The following is a 19,484-nucleotide window of genomic DNA, read 5'->3' on the forward strand; positions in this document are numbered from 1 at the left end:
ACCCACCACAAACTCTCCAAGAGAGTCTTGGCAGTTCTCAGTGCTTCTATGAAGAAACGCAAAACCCTCCAACAAGGAGAAAAAACTCCTTTTCAGAGCAAAAATGGCAGAGAAATGTGTCCATGAGGGTAAGGACAGGACAGAGACTCAAACTGAAATTCCTCAAAAGAATCACATTGAATTTACTGTGAAGTAATCCACCCTGTAGACCAACATTCCCCAGTTGCTGCTGCACCAACTACAGCAATTTCCATCTCCAACTGCACAGTTTACAATTCACAAGGTTAAGAAAAAACTCCCCAAAGCGAAGGAGGCCAAGGAGGCCCGCCGGCTCTCAGCAAAGAGGAAGAACGGGAACGTGCATTTCCCTGCGCCACGAGCGGGGCGAGCTCCCCGCCACCAGCACGCCCCTCGGCACCGACTCTCGCACGAGCCGTCCTCGCCATCCAGCACCCGCTCCCGCTGTCAGCGTGGATTTAAGGTTCCGTCTCAGGCACACCGGGAGTTTTCAGCAGGCCACCGGGTATTTCCCGCCTCGCAGCAAGCGGGCTTCTCGAGGCGTGCAGACCGGACGACGAAAGCAACTGGAGAGCGGCGCCTGTCACTGAGCTCTGCAAAATGAAAGACTTGCAAATCCTCCCAGGGCGTGGAGCAACACCTGCTCCGTCAGCAGGCTGGGCTGGGCGCGGGGTCACGGCCCTTATCGGCTCGGTTTTTGACCCCTGCAGAATCAGGGCGCTAGGTGAGGTGCCACCAGTCCCATGGGACAGTGGGCAGAGCCACGGGATGCCCCCGGCCCTGGGGAGCCCCACGGCAGGGCGCACGCCGACGGACGGCTCGGGAGAGGTGGGATGCTGAGCTGAAACGCGAGACCGGGACCCCCTCGGCAAGGTCCCTCAGCTGTCTCCCGGCCAGGCTGCAGCGCCTATCTCGGGCTGTTGACAGCCGCTCATTTTGCAAATAGCTGTGCAGCGCGGAGCTTCGTTGTCCCCTCTCCTGCTCCGCCATCCTCTCATCAGCGGGGAGCCCCCACCCCGCTCCTCAGCGTTACCCCCAGGGCAGCCGCTGTGGCTCCCTGCTTAGGTTGGATGGCAGCGCACCCAGCTCGCCCCGCTGGCTTCGCCCGCGGCACTCCACAGGTCAGGAGCCGGCTCCCAAAGGCTCCCCAGAGGGCTCCCAGCACAGGCAGCCCCCTGTGCCTGGAGAAGCCACGTTTCCACCCGCCCCGTGACTGGCGCTGCGCAAACGGCCTGTCCACCGCGTCTGCGAACAACGCGTGTCTCACGCGACGCCGAGGTGAGCCGGCGCGCAGCGGCAGCCATGTCCCGAGGCGCAGCGAACAGAAAGGTGCACGGACCCCTGCCCCTGAAGCAGGGCAGCACCAGAGCGAGAACTGCTTGGAATTACGAACAAAACCAAAACCTAAAGGAAGGACAAACGCACCGCCCTGCCGTGCTGCTGCCCAAGGCTCTGCCCAGAGACTGGGAAGGGCCTGGTGCGTGCTTTGAGTCACCACGTGAAGCACGCATCGTGCCTGGAGCCCACAGCTGAAGACTTAAGTTACTCAAAGCAGAAACACCAAAAAATGGAAGAACTGCCTCTGGGCTGTAATATATATGTTAACAGTCCAGGAAAAAAAACAACTGATGGTGAGGAAACAATCATACGGGGAAAAGCTGTATGACAGCTGCCGCCACTTTTTCAGTTAAAAAATAAAATAAAAACAAACCACAACCTTACCATCTTTTGCATTTTGTGATTAGGCATGCCCTAACAATTTTAGTGTGTTTTATATCATCATGGTGTTCTTGCTCATAGGGAATAAAACAGTACCTCCAACCACCTAACTTCTGATCCCAGAACCAAGTTCGTGCACTTCTGTGCGTGACCTCCATTTTCAAAACGACGTCAGGTATCACTTCTACCATCTGAAGATTTTAGCTGAAAATGCTCTATTTTACAAAAATCATTAGGCTTTTTATACCTGCGCTTTTTGGGACTTCTCTGCACTTGGACTGTAAGAAAAATATGGATTTGCTACGTGTCCTTGAGAGTTTCCAAACTACCTGATTTGGTTTTGCAAAACAGTACAAGAACAGGACAGCCAATACCACTTTATTTTAATAAAATGCAGTAGACTCTAAAGAAGTAATTCATAAACCACCTACAAGTCACTGGAAGGAAAAAAAAAATGCAGTCATCTCAACGTCACTATAGGAGCAGGAGTTTTATTGTGCATGAGGAGTATGCTAACTTAACCTGAGGAGGGGAAGATTTAAAAGCAGTATTTAAGTAGATTTAGAATTCCAGGACGTTAAAAAAAAAAGAGACCAAATAAATAATGCATTCTGACTTCTAAGCAAGCATTTGTGAGGTTTCAAGAACGCTTTGGAGTATGAAATTCCTAGAGTCATTCACTTACCCCATTTGCTTTCAAATAGATACTGTCTGCTGTCAGTTCACTTAAACGCGTAACAGGAAACTCAAATTTGACTAAAAGGTAGTATTACGTTACTACTGGTTTTGTATGGAAACCTTTTTAGAAGAAGCTAAGGGGAAGTTTTTTTTCCTCTCCATCTGCGACAGACAGCTGTTCACTGCCTGGAATCTATGATAGCAGACACTTAAAGTAGTACCGAGCTGAAGTAAACACTTCAGAAATTTAATTTCTTTAATTGTACTGACACTGTAAAAGTGTTTGATATTTGCCATGTGAGAAATCAAATCATCTGATTAAACACTGAAGCTAAACACAGCTGTAATTTATTTTATTTTTTAAAATTTATGAAATATTTAAAATATTCTGAAAATAAAAAAAAAATATGTTTAAAAACATTAACACAATTCAAGAGACTTCTTGTGCATGTACGTCAGTGTACAGCATGTCCAGATGTTTAAATACTTAGCACAGGTTAGAACTTGAAGTAATCTTGATCCAAGCCAATATGCATATAAAAAATAAGCCAAGATAGAAAGAGACCTATCTAGCCATAAAAAGATTTGACAGCTTTACGGACTGCTGCATCTGAACCACTATTAAAAGCAACTCCCCACGGCTTTCTGCTTTTAAATAAAACTTAGCTCCCAAGTTCTAGAAGTGCCCGCTTAGTCCCATGCTTGTGAGGACCTTGCTTCTCCCTGTCCCACCTTTCAGCCAAGCAGCGACAGCAGCTCCAATCCGGCTTTAAAACCAAATGGCACCCTCCCCAATAAACCTGTAAGACGTTTTTAAACAAGGGCTGAATGTTCTCTCTAATTCAGACACACTGCAGCAATGGCAACCTGCTGGGAAAAGCAAACAAACAAACAAACAAAACCAACAGCACACTGTGCTTTTAAAAAAGCACTTTCTTAAAATCTAGAATTTGAATGCAAATTTTTTGGCTTCTGTTTTTCCCCTCCACCCCCCCCCTCCTCTCAGCACCCTCTGCAGCGCTGCGTAGCCCAACCTGAACACCGGTGGGGATCCCACAGCCTCCCCGGGGAGCCGCTGCACTGTGCCCTGCCAACCCGCGCGGTCGGTAGCAGAGGCCTCGCCTCGGCTCAGTGCTGCAGGGCCAGGATCCGACGGACACCAGACATCTCCGCACAGCCCCAGGACACCGCGGTGCCCGGTGAGGGGCTCCAGCACTCTGCACTACTTTTGTTGTGCGGAATGTCTCACTGGACTCGTACCTACCTCACCGTTGTGAATTTGCTCTCATACCAAAGCACTGCGTAATTAATACCTGTTGCAGCATCACTGAACGTGCCCTGCAAAGCCCGAGCTGACACAAGGCAGCAAGCCGTGCTTCCCAGCGCTGGGACAGGGCACGTGGCAGCGCGGCCTCGCGAGCCCTGGGGAACCCAGGCGGGAGGATCTCGGCTGCTTCCTGCAGTGCACGTGCTGGCCGCCCTCTGCGGAGCGGTCTGACCGCTGCGTGGGCCCGTGCCCCTCTGGGAGGAGCGAGGACTCAGGTAGGGAGAGCAGAAATCGCTCTTCCAGCAGCCACGTTAAGGGGTTCAACGCAGCTGAGTTTTCTCTTTTGCTTCCTTAGCTTTACCCCAGCCCACCCCTGGGCCAGGCCTGGCGCAGGGCAGGGGCAGCCCGGCAGCGGGAAGCGGAGCCCCGTTCCCCAGCCCCGGCCGCTCCGCCCGACTTCGAGGCACACCGACTCGTCCTGAGGCTGCTACCCCCAGCTTTCAGACAAACTGTACCGATCCCCGAGGGCACGTGGAGACCGACAGGCTGAACACACACGGAGCCTGCCAAGTGCTTTCAGGCACTCGTGCTGTAAGCTTTGCAAAGGAACAGGTGAGGACAACAATCACACCAGCGTTAACAGGAGCTAACACCAGAAGAAATTACTTTCAAGTCCTCCATCTTTAACATGCCAACGTTTTACTTCTGTCTGTTTCAGCCAGCCTTTAACTTCCACACGGTTTTACACTGGTAAAGGCCATTTCAAGGAGTGTTCAACTGCGTGCCACTCAGGTGCGCCGAGGCTCCCCCTGTGCCACCCCGTGGGCCTCTACCTCCTGCCCAAAGCCCCGCACTCAGGCCCTCAGTGACAAGCGGTGGTGTGAGGGCAGCCGGGAGCTCTGCGACCACAAGAATACTCCGTGTCTGCTTCCAGGGCTGCAAGAACGTTGCTGGTGCATCCTGCATTTAGGCTGGACATGAAGATGCACCACGCCATTTCCTAGCAAAACGTCTATTCACAACTTCTTTAACCACAATTCTGTGCCCAAGCACCACAGCCCCTTTCCATCTGGACATGTTGAATTTTAATATACTGAAGCAGTTAGTAAAATAGCCCAGCGTCTACAATGAAGTTCCAGGTTTTGTTTTTTTTCCCCATTAGCTGGAGGTAAAGACAACTTTCATGGGTTCTTTGCCATGAACAACCTCTTCTATCACAAGAGCTTCCAAGAGAAGTAATTCAGGGTGACAAAGGCTAAAAACCACAAGTCAGATACTAAATTTGTGTTCTAAAAGTCCTCTATCCCAACGAGGCTTTCACGTAGGACAGGGCAAGAGTCAGGCCCCTGGGGTTATACTGATGCCCGCTTTCATAATTTGGTTTTTGGCATCTTCCTCTAGGACTGCCTTTGCCCTTCCAGCAACACGTGACAACTCTCGTGCTTTAAATTCAGAACAAGTAAGTCGGATTCTTACTGCCTGCCCCACTCGCTGGCTGCTCCAGTTCTGTGCTGCCATGTTGTTTGTTGTCTATCTACTTTTCACAGCCTTAAGTTAAATGTATCTGGCACATATGAAGTAGGAAAAGGTGTGAAGTACATTCACTAATTCATCCTCTGCACAGCTATAAAGTGTTCTCAAGGTGTGTAGGAAAACTTGCCTCCATTTTACAGCTAAGAAAGCACACGTTGAGTAGAAAAAAAAAAAGTATTTTTGGCTCCTATCCCTATACAAAATAAAAAATTAAAAAATAGTCATTTTACTCTGAGTAAATAATTGTTAACAGATGAAAAAAGAACTACACGAAAAAAAAACACCTCTTTAAAGCCACTGACTGGAAGAGGCCTTCAGACCGACAGATAGGTCTGAACAAAGCCAAGAAGCGTGGTGCGAGATAAATCTCAGAATCTCCCACTATTTCCTCTAGCACAACCTCGATTACTATGAGAAATGAGAACAGACAGTGTAGGCTCAATGTTTTCAATACACGTTTGAGTATTGCATGCTGGCGTAAAACCTTTCGGGTAGGATCACAGGAGGCGAGTACTAAAAAAGTCAGTTTGCTGCGTGGGCTTGGAGTCCAGGCTATGCACTGCAAAGGTGCATTAAAACTCATCGCCAAGTTACGTGCCTGTCCTCCCTGACAAAGCACGTGTTTGTCAAGAAAAAGGTTCCAGAGGAGCAGGGAAAACAACACGAGCAGAGGCGCGTTCTGTGCCAGGGGTGCTGGGAGCGCACAGGGCTGGTTCTGTCCTGACAAGTTCCGCCAGGGTGACAGCCGTCACTCGCGCCCCGTCCAGAAACCGCACTTCCCACGGAAGATGCTCCTTTTCCACCATAATAAAAGCCTCCCCCCCACTTTTTTTTTTTTTTTTAAATCTCTGAGGCATAAAGCCATAGGAAACGGGGGCAGCAACTCTGCTATCTGAAACAAGTTCCCTTCCCTCCCCCCCCCCCAATGCTGCTGAAAGCATGACTGTCACGAAGAACGTCGGCAGGAAAAAAATGACAATGGAAAGAGTTCGTGTGAGCGTCAAGAGATGTCGGAGAACGCAAAAACGGCAGAAAGGCAGAAAACTGCACAAGTCAAATGGTTGCTGGCCATGATTCACAGCAACGAACTTTGAAAGGAGACGCAGGAACGCCAGCAGGACAGCCATAACGTGCCGGGGACTTGCATCACCGGGCTGGTAATTGCTACGATATTTCCTATCGAATTACTGAGCCTGCAATAATGCCGCGGGCAGCCGCCGATGGCAGGGCCGCCCGGCGTGTGCGGGCAGGCGGACGGACAGCGGGACAGGCGGACGGACACCGGGACAGGCGGGCACCCGGGGCCCCGAGCCCCGCCGCTCCTCCCAACAAGTGCAAACCGCCCCGGGGCCGAGCACCGTGCCGGGGGCGGCGGCGCCCCGCGAGCAGCGGGGGCTCCCCGGGGGCAGGTGCCCGGCCCCGAGCCCCGGCACCGGGCGGCCGCGGGGCGCGCAGCGGGGCCGCGCCGGGACCCGGGGCCGCGCCTGCCCGGCCCCGAGGGGGCAGCGTTAAGGGCGGGCGGGCCGGGCCGGGAACGGACGGGACGGGACGGGCTGGGCCGAGCCCCCCGTTCCCCCCCGGCCCCGGCTCGGCCCCGACCGTGCGCTGCCGCCCGGGCCGTCCCGGCCGCGCACGTGCCGCCCGGGCCCCGCGCGCTCCTCCCCCGCCTCGGGGGCCTCCCGGGGGTCCCGCTCGGTGCGGCGGGGCCCTCCGCCCCCGGACCCCCCCCACCCCCGGTGCTCACCTGCGGCCGGAGGAGCGTCGGGGCCCGGCCCCGGGGCGGGCAGGCGGCGGCGGCCCCGCAGCCCCGCGCGAAGCGAGCGAGCGGCGCCGCGTCCCGCAGGCAACTTCGGCCGCGCGCTCCCGCCGCGCGCCCCCGCGTTCCCCCCCCCTCCTCACCGCCCCCCCCCCCCCACACACACACACACCCCGCGCCGCTCGGGAGCGCGCCCGGCGGCTGCCACGCAGGCCGGGGGCCGGGAGCGCGCGGGCGGCCCCGCTCCCCACCTGCCGCCGGGCTCCGCCGCCGCCGCCCGGCCTGGGGCTCGGGCTCGGGCTCGGGCTCGGGCGCTGCCGCCTGCGCTCGGCCGCGGGCTCCGTCCGGCCCGGCGGGGGGCTCCGCGCTGCCGCCCGGCCGCTCGCTCGCCCTCTCGGTGCTTTTTCCACGTCCCGCGATGAGTCACCGCCGGAGCGCCGCTGCCCCTGTGGAAGGAGCATGAGCGGAGCCCTCCCACCGCCCTCCCGCCGCCTTCCTCCCCCGGAACATGACGGCGGCCCCGCGCCGCGCTCCCGCCCCGCCGCGCCCCGGGGCCGCCCCGGGGCCGCCGAGGCTCCGCCGCGGCCTGCGCTGGGCCCTGCTGGGCCGGGCCGCGCCTCCGCCGCCCGCCGCAGGTCGCTCCCGGTGTGCCCGAGTTAGGGCCGAGAAACTCGAAGCTCTTTTACAAGGGGGGCAGAACCTGAACGCGGGCTTAACCATAAAGAAAAGCGAAACCCTTGGGTCCGGCTGAACCAACGCAACGGGGCGAAAGGCGCGCGGCGGCAGCCCAGCTGCCAGCACCGTGCGGCCGCTCGTGGTTTGGTGTTGTGTCGGTTTGTGTCCTCCCCGGCCTTGCCACACCAGGACACATCGGCGGGCACGGCCGCGACACCGCGAGCTGGCACCAGCACAGCGCAAAGCGCCGCGGCGTGGGGCCGGGGGGGCCAACCGAGCAGGCTGTGCGAGCAGAAGCGACTGCCGCCACCACAGTAGTTGGTCCCTACTTGGAGCTCTGCCACCCAAAAATAATACACTTTTTTTTTAAATGACCACTGACCAAGGCCGCTCGGTCGCTGCGAGCAGCTGGCGTGGAGCTGGTGACGGGTGCGGCCCCCCCGGGGCTGTGAAATGCAGGCACACGAGGGAGTCGCAGCCAGCCCGGTGCTGGCGGCACGCAGGGGACCCCCGTCTTTGGGACGGGACTGATCTCGTCCCATTTGTCCTGGGCCTTTTTGTGTTCCCCAGTTCCTTCAGGCATCCTGAAGGGAAGGGCTTCGCTCTGTATCCTGCACTTACAGGCATGGCCAGCACCTCCCGGAGAAATGCTGGCAGCCTGCGGGGCTGCTGCATCCCCTCTCTGCCTCACCTGCGCCAGGGCTGGGGAACCAGTTACCTGCAACATTTTGGTCCAAATAAGTCATTTTTGCTGGCAGGCTTTCCTCACGTAGTTTGAACTCCAAAGTCCCAGTTCTGCAGAACCCGAGAAGTCCCGGCAGGTCCTTGCGCAGGTGGCACTGTTTATTCATCAGAACCACTTTTAGGAAAACATTCTCGCTAAAGCCGTGCCACCTCTGGCATCCAGAGAGACAAAAGAGCTGCAGCAAATGTTTGTGGGATATTCAGGTTATTTTGTAAGATCTGAGCCGATTCGTTTGAAAACGTCACTAAGTTTTGTTTTTGTTGTAAAGTTGTTTACACAAAGCTAATATAAATTCAGTGCATCCAGTCTGGGTGAATATAAACATGATCCTTGCAGGGCCTCAAGTTTCTGATACGTCTCACATTTAAGATACTGCAGAAGTAGATTCTATCTCCCTGAGCAGTTCTGATAGCATAGATTTTTCTCTCAAGGGTACAGATGCCTGCACAGCTATGCAATGCTTCTCACTAGAGACAGAGCAATAGACACAACAGATGGAAACTGAGAGGCCACCTGGTTTTAAAGCAAATCATATCATCAATCTATCAGTACAAAATCTGAAACATGGGAAAGTGCTTAGAGAAACAAAATGAATTCAATTCTCTTTTTTTCTCCAAACTCAATTTTCTCAAGGTCTGTTGATGTGCCACTTGCAAAAATGCATTTCTTTCTCTTGAAAAGAGACTGCCAGTGGATCGAGGTACAAGAACTTTTGTGTTTTACATCAAAACAAAACAAAAAGAAAGAAAAGGATCTTTTGTTAGGCTGCCATGAGTTACTGTCTTGCTATTCAGAAAAGCTGTTTTCAAAAATCTGCTACATTCTTGTGCACAGCTTCAAGATCCAGGTTTTTCACTGCTAAATTAGACACACCAGACAGAATTACTTTGGATTATCAACAGCAATTCAGTTACGAAAGAAAATTAAATTTCCTCAATTAAGTCTTGACAGAAATAGGCTTTCTTTCATACAGTATGCTCGGATTCTGCTGCAGTTCTCCTTCAAACAACCCCCAAAGCGAGAACTTCCAGAAGATGTTTGCGTTTTTCCTTCCCCGTTTCGGCCGCGCTAGGAGCAGCCGCTGGCCGGTGGCTCGCGGAGGAGGGAGGTCGGCCCTCGTGCAGGGCCGGGCCTACAAGGGCACGAGGTGCCTCGACACGCACCCATCTAATGGCAGGTTGTGCCACACGCTGAGCTCAGCTCCCCATTTCCATTTAACCAATTTCACTGTTTTATATAGTTCGAGAGTGTGTTGATGTACATTTTAATCTACAAATATTTAAAGTCCCACTGACACAGCTGTCAGAAGGAACTCCCAGCAGGCAGCGTAAGCCTGAAGCTCAGTCTGTAAGGAACGGAGAGCTACATAAATAAGGGTACTTTAAATAACTTCATTTTTAACCTAACATACAAGGAAGTGCTCTTCTGTTCCAGTGCAGCCAGGCATTTCTGCCTCTAAAGCTGTACGGCCAAAGCTCACACGGTGACAGCCTGCTTGTTCCCCACAGCCCAAGTGTTTCGGCACTGTCCCGACCCGTGGCCTTGAGGCCACTTTACTGCCGTCATTCAAGCACAGCCGAGTGCCACAAGTAGGCCACCACAGCGGTGGGGGCTGAGAAAATTAAACAGGTACCTTTCTTTATTTCTTGCGGGGATGAAGGTTCCCGGTAGTGAGTCTGTATCTGGAAAACTAGAATGATCTCAACCCAATTCTTTAAGGATTTTAAATCAACATATAGTCAATGGGATTGATTTACCTTATTCTGAGTGCTAAATGCAACTGTCACTGTGTCCTTCATCCTCAATCCGTTATTGATAAATTCCTGGCCCTAGTGACTTAATATATGCCTATTGACTTATTTGTTATTTTCCATTCTTAATAGCATCCACTGTGGAGACTTCTGCTAACAGTTATTTTCAGAAGAAAAAAAACCACCCTTCTTCCTCAAATGAAACTTGCAGAGTTTAAAGAGCTTCAATTTTCCAGCAGTAGCTAGAGAAGATGGGCTGTGAATTTTTCTTTCCCCGTGCACGGCGGCAGCATGCCTTCTCCGCACACACACTGCATGCAGGCTGACTTTCACGGTGTGTCTGCAGCCTGCATGCTCGGTTCTCATATTTCTGTAAGGTTCGAGTCCCAAAGGAAGCATTAATGCTAAAGGAATGCATACCAGCGTGTAACTAGTCTAAAAGTCAGTACAAAATCTCTCCAACAGATTGCTCAGAGAAACACCTCTTTTTTACCGCACTTAAGATCTGCAGATTGATCTCATGAGCATTTGTGCAACAGTTTAGTCTCAAACTGATAAGAGTGCTGCACAAAGAGAGAAAGGGAATCAAAGGAGATTAAAAAGCGCTGGTCTTCAGGAAGATAAGCGACCTAGAGCCGCCACGTGACCCCGCGAGCGCTCCAGCTCGGCCGCCTGCGGATCTCATCAGGGAACCAGATGTGACCAGTGGCAGAATATCCTGCGCAGCGTGAGATCTGCAGTCTGTGATTGCCATCCAGGAAAGGGGAGATGGGAAAGTATGATGGAGAAAATGTCCTTTTTTTTTTTATAGAGTTTAATTGCTGAGAAGAAAGACGCGTTTTCTTTTAAAGAAGAAGGGATGCTAGAAAGCAGGCTGAGGAAGGTGTCTGGAGGAAGGAGCAGAAGGAGTTTTTATACTACAGAAAATTCAACATCGCTTCCTCCTTGCTGGTGATTGTGTATTTGGAAGGATTAAGCGGCAGTGAGCAGTTCTCATTCATTTCTTTGGTCAGTGGAAAGCAGGGCGGGGTGGCGGAGAAGAAGCAGAAGAGGCCTGCTGCCCCTCCTCGCAGGGCAGGAAACTGTGCGCTTCCATCCGCAGCTTTGCTCGCCCTCCGTGAGGAGCAGCAGCGCGGGGAGAGGCTGCCTGGTGCCTGTGCCCGTCACCAGCACCGAGAGGGTCCCGGCGTGGGCTCTGCCCTGCCAGCAAGGGCTGTGGGTGGCAGTTCCTGCTGCCCTTGGGGAAGGGCAGGTGGAGGATTGGGGTTGTCAGGTTTGTGCTCGCTGCTTATTTTGGGGAGGAGGAGGAGGAAGTTGCTGTAAAAGCTGGAGCTGGGACACGGAGAAAGCTGTGGGTCCTGCACGTGGAGATTCCGCTCCCCGTGCTCTTGCGAGAGGAGTGGTGGACGCCTTGTCTCAGCCCCAGCGAAGGGTCTGGAGATGAAGCCCGAGCCCTTGCATTTGTATTCAGACAAAGGGCAGGGAAGCAGCGCAGCAGCAGAGCGCTGGGGTGAGGCCCCCAGCAGCCCGCATTGCCAAGCAGATGGGCTGCCGTGTTCTCAATCAACTCCAGTTTTTAAGGTCATGCCTAGATAATGAGCATCACAGCACTCAAGCCTACAGATCATGAATATATGGATGAATATTGACTCACACATTTTCCTTTCTACAACTCTGTTCCTGTAACTTCCCCTGTGCCCCAAAGCCAGCACATCCTCCCTCGTGGGGTCTGCAAGCCCTCAGCACCCTCCGCCTGCGTGCTCCTCCTGGCCCCCCAGCAGCTCAGCCCTCGGCAGCACGCGGCCACCAGCGTCTCCCACCGGCCTCTCCCAGGAACGTCTCAGCATGGAGGGAGAAATCAGATAGGCCAGACAGTGCCAAGCACAAAAGGGCTCCTTCAGCTGAACTTCAAAGAAAAGCCCCTCAAAAGGGCAGCCCCTTCCCCAGCTGCAGCGCCTGCTCTGAGAAGCCCTCGTCACTGCCGGGGGATTGCAGCTGCTGCTGAAACCCTCATGGAGACTGTTCTCGGAGGGTGCTGAGGCACTGGAACAGGTTGCCCAAGGAGCTGTGCACTAAGGCAGCAGGTACCTAGGGCTTGCTTTGGGAAGGGAGAGGCGACTCGCCACGCCACGTGTGGCTGTGGAGGAACAATGACCAGAAGCAGTGCTGTTCTGCTGCTGTTTGAGCTCCAAGCTGCAGGCCATGCCGTTTGTGTCACAGTTTACATTGCCATTTGTGCCAGGGCTTCAAGAACCTTAATTCAAAGTTGTTGCCTCCCTCTTGTTTCTCTGGTGGGGTCTGAGCTCAGGTCCGGTCCCGTCCCGAGCCGAGCGCTGAGCCTGCCTTTGGCTTGCGTGGGGCTGCGGCCACAGCACGCGGGCACCCAGGCACTGGGGACACCTGGAGGGCTTGAGCTTGGGCTCGGGTGTGAACCCAGACCTCACGTGAGGCCGTCAGTACGGACAGGCCCAGCTGCTGCACTGCTCCGTTAGCGACGGCACAAGCTTCACTGCTAAGTCTCCGTTTTCTTAATGAACTGTCTTAAGTCAGTCCCTGTTTATACAGTGTCTCTGGTTGTTAGCAGTACTCGAATGCCTTCCCTTACTCAGCCGTGCTGGAGTTCTCATTTTTTGTTGCAGGTTTGCTTTCTCGGTTTCATGCGTGAATTTCTAGAAAAAGAAAAAGGAAAAGAAGAAAAAGGAAAGAAGAAAAAAAAAGAAAGAAGGGAAGGCAAGGCAAGGCAAGGCAAGGGGGAAAAATAGGGGAAGGAAAAAGAAAAAGCAACTGAAGCAATTGAAGCCAGATTGAATGGCTCCAGCTTTAACAGTCGTAGGCCCTTCCCCTATTTCCCTGACATTCCTCCTCGTGACCCCTTCCAAGTGTTCTGGGCGAGTTTCGCAGGAATGCACAGTTACGCTCCGTCTCCGTGAGCACGGCCTGTTATTCGAAAGGAGCTGGCAGAGCCTCCCGGCTTTCACAGCCAGATGTTATGAGTGTGACCCTGCCAGAAGCTGCGTGCGTGCACCTTCCCATTCTCAGCCCCTTGCGCAGGGGATATTTTCTGAAGAATCTGTTCTGGGTAATGCTTTTGTGATTTGCTCTCTTCTTCACTTCTAAGGTCTGCTCATAGCATCAGTGCTATACAATTTCACAGCCAGAGAAAGTGGGATACATTTTGCAATGAACTTCAGCAGGAGCAGGACAGCATAATAACGTTTCAGGACATTTGGGTCCTACTTGTGAGTCAGGACTCAAACTGCATTCAGTGTTGTGCAAAAAAATTCAGAACAAAGGAAGATTCCTGCCCATAAAAAGCCTGCAGGTAAGTTTTACATTTCAGGCTAACAATATGGATACAGAGACAAAAGAATGCAAATGAAAAATGAGACAGTACTGGTTAGCCTAACACTTAGGGATCGTGCAATAGTAACAGCTTTTCTTCCATCTTTTCTTCACCTTTTCTCTATATTCCTCTAGTTTATTAACAGTTATGGTGATACCTATACCAAGACGCACAGCCAGTTCTTTACAAGTGCAGTAATAAATCACTGCACACTGAATGACAACTCTATCATCGTAACTTCATGTCCCACATGATGCATGCTTACAGATTTAAACAGTCTCAGTTTCAGCCAACCTTCTCCTTTCTCTTCTATTGCTTTTCATAGTATTGTATTAAATTATAAATTTTGCAAGACAAAAACTTTGTCCTTTGTAGTAGCACACAGGATTCCTGACCACTCTTACACTTCGAGGAGCTACTGCCCTAGAAACACTTAACACACGCCTCAGAACTAATGACTTGTCACTTTGTTTAATTTATCAAGATGTAGAATGGACATTGTTCCTATGCCTCAAAATGAGCAGAGGTGGAGGTGGAAATCATGAAGTTTAAATCTAATACCATTTTATAATCCCAGGAATCAAATGACAAATTTAACCTTTAAAATAATATTACGAAAGGAAGTTAAAATAATGGTGCAGCACAGTTCTTAATGTTAAAGTGCTTTCTGTCCCTTCAGTGAAAGGTGCTGCAGAAATGCAGAACATTATGTTTATTTATTAATAATCCCGCAAAGAAATTTTCGTGATCGCCACTGGGGACTGCCTGACAGGTGACACAGGCGACCTCCTGCCAGGAGTGACATCTCTCCCTATAATTTACATTCTCTAAATGATTTGCGATCAAATTACAGCACAGATTAGCTTCTCCCCCCGCTATTCACTCGCAGCACCACATTCAACTGTTTGTTCCACAGAACCATAAAAATAATAATATGGAAAGTCAGTGCCTCTGCTTCCAGGGTATTCCAACATGGAAACAGCACATTGGCCAGGAGATCGATTCCTGCACTCATTTTCTCAGGCACTGGGATTTGCATGTGGGGGAGATGCAGGTCGTTGGCTTGAAAAGAGCATTTTGAGCTCACATTTTGATTGCAGAACCAGATAAACAAATGAAGTGTCCCAATTAGAGGGAAGAAAATAATCAGCCTGCAGTGTGGTGGTGCAGGGACTGAAAGGACTGAGGAACAAACGTGTTTGGAACAGTCAAAGGACAAACCCCAGGTATTTACTGGATGTTAGGGAGACTGTAACCATCAGTGCCAGGGAACTGGTTAAGAGAATATATTAAAGGTGCAAAGGGTCTCCCGACCTCTGCCACTGTCAGTTCTGTCAATGGGCCTACAGACGCCAGTGGAATAATTATGGCCTATATTTAGATTATGGATGCATCGGGCAGGGTGAAGGTTGAACATGAGGAACATGGTTGTTTGCAGTTCATTAGCGGTGGGAGCAGCCTAGGGTGGGAGGAGGGCACTGAACTGGATTCATCCCACCTGGAGTGCTTGTGCTGAGCTGCATAATGTCAGGGAAAGAGATCTGATTATATGTGGAAACAAAAGCAATAAACAACCGTGTTCAGGTTGTCACACCCGATGAGCCGAAGAAAGGAAGGAAGGAAAGAGAGGAGAAAGCGAGACAAGCCTCTGGCTCTCGGCCACGTCGCTTCTGTACGAACGAATGCAATGACCACCGAGAAATTGGCTGGCTGGAAAATGCAGAAAGGATGATGTGAGCCCTGTGAATGTGATTTGTGGTGTCTGTGCCAGTTGTCTCTTGCTGTATTCTGAGCTGACCGTACGAACCTGTGTGCCTGGAGTGCTGGTCATCGAGGCGAGGCCGGGCTCCCCACAGGTGCTGAGGTGTGCTGTACTGTCCGCTGGACACGTGGATGCACAGCAGTAACACTTGGGAGGGTTGCACAAGCAGGAGCTAGAGATCAGGGAAAAGGCACAACCAGTGAGCTTGGAAACAAACACTGTGCAATGACTGGGCAGGAAAACACTGAGGCTGCCACTAAGAAATAATCTTGGTTCTGACTCCTGGAGAAAAAAAAAATGACACAAGGTAAAGGATGTAGAAAGCAAAGTGGCAATGCAAACAGCACGGCCATGGCTCATTGCAACATGATTAAGCAAACCTAGGGGAGCTAATACTGCAAATACCACTCAGGTTAGATTATGAGTTTTCCTTTTGCTCACTACCGGACCTCCAAGCCAGAAGAAATGTGAGCCCCAAATGATTAAAGCTCAAAGCACTCACTGGAGAGCCCACGGTTGCTTGTTTAGGGAGAGGAACCTGCATGCTCCGTGCTCTGCATTTTCCCTGCAGTTCTTGCAGTTCCTTTTTGGCTTGGAAAGCAATCCTGAAAACCTTGAGCTGAAACTTTCCCAATTTTAAACTTATTCATATTATTGATGCCATGGCATCAAGGTCTGTTGTGAAACACAGCACTTTTATTCTAATTCTTTATTCACATCAGCATATTGTTTTGTCAAAGTCCTAGGTCCTTCTAAAGAGTCAGCAAACAAGAACTAAAGTTTTACCCAGGAATGCTGTGTAAAGGTGATGGCCAGGAGCAGGAAAAAAGCTCTGTTATTTCTGTCTGCTGTTTCTACTTCACCCAGAGTATTTCCCTTAAGTGAACATTCCTTACTCACCCAGGTTTCGGTGGGGCCAGAAGGAAGATCACTTCTTGTTTTCTGGTGGTGTGTCTGTTCAGTGTGGGGAGCTAACAGCAAACTCCCCCCTTTGTTATTCCCATTTTGCAGACAGCAGAGATACTGCAACGGGAGATCGTTTGCCCAGGGTCGCACAGCAAGTCAGTGGCAAGAAGAAATGAGGCCCCAGAAGGTCAGATTTCCATTTTAAGGCAGGAAGGAAGAAAAGATTCTGCGCAAAGTAACAAATTCCAGCCCAAATCTAAAGCACGTTCTCTTCAAGGGAAGAGAAGAGAGGAGGAATGTTGTATCTAACACCACTGTGTAGGGCCGTGCCAACACTGCAAGTCCTCGGGGGTGCCCCTGCACAAGGCCCTTAGCTGCTGCTGTGTTGGAGCAGCCACTAGGAAATAGCAAGTCAGATAAAGATGAGTTGCAGTGAATGGAAAATGGAAAACAGATGCCGTACCATCACATTATTTCCTCAATGCAAGCTAAAAACAACTGACAGTTTCCCATCATACTGACGACTCAGGGCCCCAGTCAAACGGCTGGCAAAGTTTCTTTACTCCAAAACACTGGGGATAATGAATTCAGAAGTTCTGAACAGCTGCTTTTCATGGATCATTTGGAATTTGCGATGCAAATATGAAAAATCCATCTTAAATGCCCTCAACTAATTGAGTGGAGTGCAGTGAATACAAAGGAATAGATCACTGACCTTGGTGAAAACAGCACAAAAGCCTTAATCTGCCCAGAGAGACCCAGAAGGTTACTGAGGAGCAGAAGAGAGCAGAAGCCTGCGTACTCTCACTCAGGTTCCTAATCCTGCTCACCACGAGGCAGCTACAAGACTTTCCTTTGGGGAACACGCAGCAGCCCCCAGCTCCCTCCCTTACAAACCACAGCAATGGAGAAGGAGGTGGGTGGAAGCTGGGCTTCAGCCAAATCGCTGGGGTCGGACCTGACAATTCAAAGCAGAACTTGACGCTGGGGGCGAAGAGAGAACAGTTAAAGATACCATTTAGGAGAGGTGAGAAGATGTTTTTGAATAGCTTAGAAGGCACAAGGCGAACGGAGCAGGAAGGCAGGGGTGGGTGGGAGTGGGGCGGGCGGGCATCAGGACTGGATCTCCGGGGCTGCAGCACTGCCGCTCGCACACAACCAGAGGTGGAAGAGGCAATACTGGCAAACTGAAAGCAAAGGAGAAGTGTAGCTTTCCGGGCTGACGTGGCGGAGCCGTTCACCTTGGAAAAACAAGAATGTGTTCATGTGGCCCGGCTGTATGTTGCAAATCCCTAACGTTTTTCCTTAGCTAGGTGTATGCTCCAAAGGTATTAATTGTTAACCAGCAGCTGCCTGGACGAGGGGCTGTTAATGCTGCGCGAGGCCGGGCAGATAAGATGTTGCTCTCCCAAGGCTCCCGGTATGGAAAACAGCAGCAAGGTCCAGCAAGTCTCCCCAGTTGTAGTTTTCTAAAATTGGAGCGTCACGTCCGCTGGGCTGCGCATACCAGCTCTGGCCCTGTCAGCTGTTGCTCACTTTATCATCGCGTTCCTGCGCGGGGAGCAGATCGCAGGCTCCCGCCGCTGCGGGCACCGCCACACCTTGCCCAGGTTGTGTCCGCGAGGAGCAGCAGCACGGCAGCGCTGGAGACAATGCAGGCCCGTCTGTTATTTATACCAGCTACTCCCTTTGGGCCTGAACAAGCAAGAAGCTCTCTTTAAAAGCTTGTAATTGTTGGTCGCATTCCAAGAGAGACAAAGGGATGTTGTAAAAACAGTTCCGTTTGAGCTTGGTAAAACACTCTCCTAGGGCAGAGGCAGCAGGTTTCCTTTGTGGGAAGGCAGGAGGTGGACAGCTTTGTTCAAATTCACGTTCACATTTTTCTCTGTGTGTTTTAACGGCATTCATTCGGATTTACATTTTCTAGAGCGGTTTTCTGCAGTCGTAGGGTTTCAGTGGCATTTCCGAGGCAGCAGCCCTGCTCCATGCCCGCTCGGGCGGGTATCGCTGAGGAAGCTGGCAGTGCTGACTCAGCTCCCCGGAGAGCCCGCCAAGCATCTCTGTCCTCGCTGCCTCTGCTGCGAACAACCACAGAGCAAGAGCGTGTCGGTGCCCCTGGTTCAGACGCTGGGCAGATAGCGGCTTCACTGCAAGCAGGAAGGAAACGGAGGCACCACAGCGGTGCCACCGTTGTCAGAAATGAGAGCAAAGACAAGCAAAGAGACCGAAGCGTCAGGAGGAAAACCAGGATCGCGGTCAGGTGCTGTGCTAGAGGCCTGGGAAAACACTCCAGTTGTGCTCCGCTCGTTTCAGCTGAGGTCTGAATGCCCAGAAAGGGGCTGGAAGGTTGCCAAGACAACAGCGTTTTGAAAACCGCAGCGTGCAGGTTTGGACTGGGCCGGGGAACGTACTCGAGTTATTTTGCAGTATCTGGAGCCACAAGCCAGCAAGAGAATGCGCACGGTCGGTAATACCCAGCGGGAACTGACGCAGCCGTCACAAACTTCTATTATTCCTTTTACTCGGCGCGATCCACATGTTTTTCATTAGGCCCAAATTGTAAAAGAAAATATATACATATTAAATAAAAATACCAGAGTTCTGCGAACGTGTGTTTGGCAGTTTGCATTCAGGTTACAAATGCTCACACTGTGTGTTTGAGAAAAAAGCTGTTTTACAAGGTTGTGATCTGCAGGCAAGTAACGAGAGACATGCCATGTTCTCAGACATGGTTTTGGCCCACACGTCCTCAAAAAGCAAATAAACAAAAGCAAGTAAACTAAATCATCCTGCACGTCAACAGCTCGGTCGGTTTGGGAAGATTAGTGCCTGGGAACAAAGGGGTTTATGGATCAGAGACCTCTTCGGTTTTCTGAACGTTGTAAGCCTGGTTCCCTAACGACGCAGGACTCCTGCATTCACAGCGTCCATCTGTCCCCCCTCCAGCTCCTCTCCTGCCAACTCGCTGGCCAGTGAAATAATTTCACGTCGTTTGGCAGGGAGTTGGAGGGGGCTCCAACGCAGATTTCAGCGTGAGGAAGTTTAAGACAAGCCAGTGGAACGGAACGTGAGCAGCCGAGCACCCTCGCTGAGGAAGCAGCACCGAGGGGCCCGGCTGTGCCCGCGGGGCCGTGTCCCACGCACACCCCCACGCCCCATCACCGTGACTGCGGCTCACGGCAACGGGGTCTGGATGTGAAATCCTGCGGCCCCCCTCCTGCTGCGCTGTGCACGGCCCGGGGTTGTGCCGCTGAGAAACCTGTGAGAACAAGCAGTAACTGTTGGGCAGCACCGTAAGTCAGGTTAGCATTTACACCATAAAAGTATGCTG

The 19,484-nt window shown here is 51.8% G+C and overlaps 1 protein-coding gene across 4 annotated transcripts in view; it reads right to left on the reverse strand.

Moving 5' to 3' along the window:
• The window catches only part of NEK6 (NIMA related kinase 6), a 71,772-nt gene extending 56,358 nt beyond the window's left edge, over positions 1–15,414 (reverse strand). The window contains exon 1 of one of the 4 annotated variants that reach the window (XM_035555454.2): positions 15,293–15,414. The gene's annotated coding sequence lies outside the window, so the exon portion shown is untranslated. Of the gene's footprint in view, positions 1–6,959; positions 7,094–7,222; positions 7,388–15,292 lie in introns of those variants that run through there. The other 3 variants (XM_035555455.2, XM_035555453.2, XM_035555450.2) reach the window with 3 other exon arrangements.
• Between the last annotated feature and the right edge of the window lie 4,070 nt (positions 15,415–19,484).

The sequence above is a fragment of the Cygnus atratus genome, chromosome 19 (assembly GCF_013377495.2).
Source record: "Cygnus atratus isolate AKBS03 ecotype Queensland, Australia chromosome 19, CAtr_DNAZoo_HiC_assembly, whole genome shotgun sequence".
In the NCBI taxonomy this organism is placed as follows: Eukaryota; Metazoa; Chordata; class Aves; order Anseriformes; family Anatidae; genus Cygnus; species Cygnus atratus.